This window comes from Harmonia axyridis, chromosome 1 (assembly GCF_914767665.1).
Source record: "Harmonia axyridis chromosome 1, icHarAxyr1.1, whole genome shotgun sequence".
In the NCBI taxonomy this organism is placed as follows: domain Eukaryota; kingdom Metazoa; phylum Arthropoda; class Insecta; order Coleoptera; family Coccinellidae; genus Harmonia; species Harmonia axyridis.
In genome coordinates, this window is record NC_059501.1 from 15,557,928 (window position 1) to 15,561,956 (window position 4,029).

At 32.6% G+C, this 4,029-nt stretch overlaps 1 long non-coding RNA gene across 1 annotated transcript; it reads left to right on the forward strand.

Annotated features, from left to right (window-relative positions):
* The first annotated feature begins 2,179 nt into the window (after window positions 1-2,179).
* LOC123688867 lies at window positions 2,180-3,488 on the forward strand. The gene is made up of 2 exons (XR_006750126.1): window positions 2,180-2,701; window positions 2,754-3,488. It is a non-coding gene; the product is annotated as an uncharacterized LOC123688867 (long non-coding RNA).
* Window positions 3,489-4,029: the final 541 nt, after the last annotated feature.

Here is a 4,029-nt window from a genome sequence, read left to right on the forward strand (position 1 = left end):
GTGGTCTGCCCACTAGAGAGTTAATTATTTTTACGCCTTTCTGATCATTTTGAAAAATTCCCTTGAACTTTATAAGAGACTGTTAATTTGTAAGAGTTGAAGGTAATGGGCTGCAATTGAAATGTTCATTGTATATGATTTTTGTGTGATATATTCACACATATACCTACTCCGGGTTTCATAATGATCAGTCATTTGATGTATCCATGTATATGCAAAGTTATATGCATTTGAGGAAGAACACTAGCGATATAAATTATTTTACACTCTCTAACGTTCTTTTTTTTCGCCCCTGTATCGTATATGTCATGTGTACATGTCCATCCATCATATTGGGGATATTTTTCATTGTAATCAATCTGATATAAGAAGGGCTATTTTGGGACCACGGCTTCATTTTGGTCAGTCAGGTGTGAGCTTTTTTCTGAATGAGTTTTTTTCGCTCATGTCAGGCTCTATTTAATTTATTTCAGGTTTTTCAATATTCTTCATTTTGAGGGAATAATTTTCAGCTTCCATTTCTGGTACATTTATTATCGAAAATAACAAAATTCTGACACATTTTTTTTTTACATTGAGGCCAAATGCAGCTTTTGTGAAGACAAAATTATTATTGAATTATTGAGCAAAATCTGTTCGACGATTCCAGAGTTGAAGCATTCTTTTCTTAATAATTCAATGAAAATATTATCTGATCGAACCGAATATTTAGAAATAAGGTGCATATATTATTAATAGTGGAAATAAGGATTCAATTTTCCGAAAACAATTTTTTTTTTGTAAAATTATCTTCTAATTTATCGTTCGGATTCACTGAAATTTTGTGAGTGTATGAAATTCATTGATGAAGTGAGAAATATTCAGATGATGATGTGTTTATTTGATATTATCGAAAATGCATTATAGTTAATAAATCATTTATTGCATATATGGACAAAGAAATATTAGTTTCATGGAAATAAATAATTGAATTGGTGAAATACCACCAATGATCATTATTTATTATAACACTTCATTTATTTATAATAAATAAATATAGTTGAGGTTAATATATCATTGAGTAATAATTAATAAACATTATTCCATGTTGAATAATAGCATATTATTCAACGAGCGGTAATGTAGGTCATAACTCACGCAGATGAAGTTTGCAGCACGAGCCACAGGCGAGTGCTGTAATTCATCAAGTGAGTTATGACCATTACCGCAAGTTGAATACTATACTTTATCTACGACTATATCAATAAATACTAAGAAAAAAATACAGACTTAGAATATAGACAGAAGGAACGGGAAATAAACATATGTGCTCGATCCTGAGTACAAGAGAGATGGAAACTTATGCCCGCCTCTCACGAAGCGTTTCTTCAAGCGTTTGGTAGCAAGCGTCGAAGAGATTCCAGTCGGACGGCTCGGACACGGCCGTACGACTGTAAATCAGAGTATGAACTTGACTGCCCGACTGGAATCTCTTCGACGCTTGCTACCAAACGCCCGAAGAAACGCTTCGTGAGTGGCGGGCATTAGTGTCACCAATCACAATCGAACTAGCTTCGGCTAGCTCGAATCCAGTACTGAGTACAGACATAGAACTATATTGAAAAACCTCAATAGTTGCCTATAAAAATGCATTAAAATATACCAAAAAACATTCCCCGTAAACGATGACTTAATGATCTTAATGCTACACCAATCTTAAAAATTTTTTCTCCTTTATATTATTTTCGGGCTAATAATTCTGTATGGTAATATTAGCTGTTTGTCTTTTGGAAATGTATACCTATATAATATTTCATCTTCACTATCTGCATTAATCATTTTCAGCAAAACATTCACAATAATTAGATATCAACTTAATTTGAAAATGTCAAAATTATTAAAGTGACATTCCCTCGGACATTCCTCCCCTCAATAACAATAATGGAATGTTCCCTTTCGGCCAATCGAATAGAAGCAGAGAAGTATAGAAGCACATATCCATATTTTCCGACTTATTATAGTGGGTTATTATAACTCACGCTGTTTGTTGATAGATACTATTAATTGCTCAAAAGCAGTTGAATAATGAATATAATGGTTAACGTATTTGTTTGATAGTTATTTGGTTGTTCTTATCATCCGAATGTTAGGTTCTGAAAGGAACCGTTTGTCAAACTAGGTTCTTTTTTAGAGTTTGTAACGTTTTTTTTTCTTTTTATCATTTTTATTTTAATATTATTTCTGCTTGGAGAATGAATGTACCGCTGAAGTGGAATCGTCAGGTACACTTTCTAATTGTTTTTGTCTTGTTCGCGATTCTGGTATTGAATTGCCAGAAATTGTGTTGGGGTGGTCATTTCAAATAAATATATCATTTCCCGCTCCTCAAGTATAGGCAACCAATATAACATCTTTTCTCGTCAAATTGTCAAGTCGCAAAAACTTGTTTTGAATCCCATCTGTGAAATATAGATACATCAATTGGAACTCATTTTTCCGTATTTCTCGAGTGTAGAGCATCTCAGCTAATCCGAATAAAGATTTTCTGTCTTCGACCATTTGAGTTGGATTATTTGGAAAATTGCAGATAATATCATAATTTTGCTGATTATTTTGGATATTTATATCACGTTTTGGAATCAAGCAGAATTTCCGTCTTGTACGGGATAAAAATTCTACATACTCTGATAGAAATTTCTATAAAAGCCGCCCTCCATCTTAGGTAATGTAAAGTACAAATTTCAAATGATTGTCTTCATGAGTTTTAATTGCAGGCTTTCAATTCTTCTGAATATTTTACTGATTCGATATATAAGTGGATCAACCTGAATTATTGGCGTGTTGGTTGATGCAAAGACATCCCTTGGACATATGCACCCCCATTGCCTTATACTGAGGGTTGGAATAACTTCTAACCGGTTGGGAGCGAACCGAATTCAACATTTCCATCAACTGGACTTCTCCCTCTGGATGAGTACAACCCTTTTATTTTCATTAGAGAAAGTTACCAAAATTAATCATTTATTTTGAATATATTGAATAACCATATTGGACCATATATAGACTCTGAAATTTAACTAAAATCCTACAGTTTATTATTTTATTGTGAATACCATTATCTGAATACCATTATCTGTGAAATTCTCTGTAAATGAAAGCCGGCATTCATTCTTTTAAATTATTGTTCATACTTAAGTGCACTCAATTCAAATTCATTAATTACATTTCATATCATAAATATAACGCTCTTCTCTTCAAGTACTTAGTAATTTGGTAGTTTTGGAAATTTTACAGAAAAGTAGGAATCTTGTTTATATTCGATTGATATTATTAAAACTATCTGGCGCCCCCCCCCTATTTATTGAGCTGTTCATTTTAAATTAAGAAAAAAATTATAGAATCCACCCCTTCTCCACTAGAGCTAAGCCGCGAGCTTCATTTTACCTTATTTATGTTACATCTAGAGAATATTTGAAAATAATTCACTTGTTGAGAAAAATAACGTAACATGAGTTATAGTAGTGAGTTATTATAACTCACGCTGTTTGTTAATAGATACTATTAATTGCTCAAAAGCAGTTGAATAATGAATATATAATTCAATAGGAGTAGATAAAAAGGTATTTCAATTCAGTAATGGTTAACGTATTTGTTTGATAGTTATTTGGTTGTTCTTATCATCCGAATGTTAGGTTCTGAAAGGAACCGTTTGTCAAACTAGGTTCTTTTTTAGAGTTCATATTGAGGGTACTCGGGGGTTGAAACCTAGTCATCTTGGTTGCATCCGTTCACTCTAACCACTGGTCTGCCAACATTGCTAATAACTAGGCAGGTACAAACGATCTAAACCCAAAATTCAGTACAGATGTGCTATAAGCGGCATTCAATAAGCCCATAGTAACACAGGTTTTATGTTTAAAAAGGGAATTCAAATCAAAAGAAAAGTTCATCAATGACAGATCCTTAAAGAAGATGTGCTTCTCTTTGAGGGAGTTTATTTATAAATAGCAAATGTTCGTTAACTACCAGTTGAAAATTTGTTGATAATGA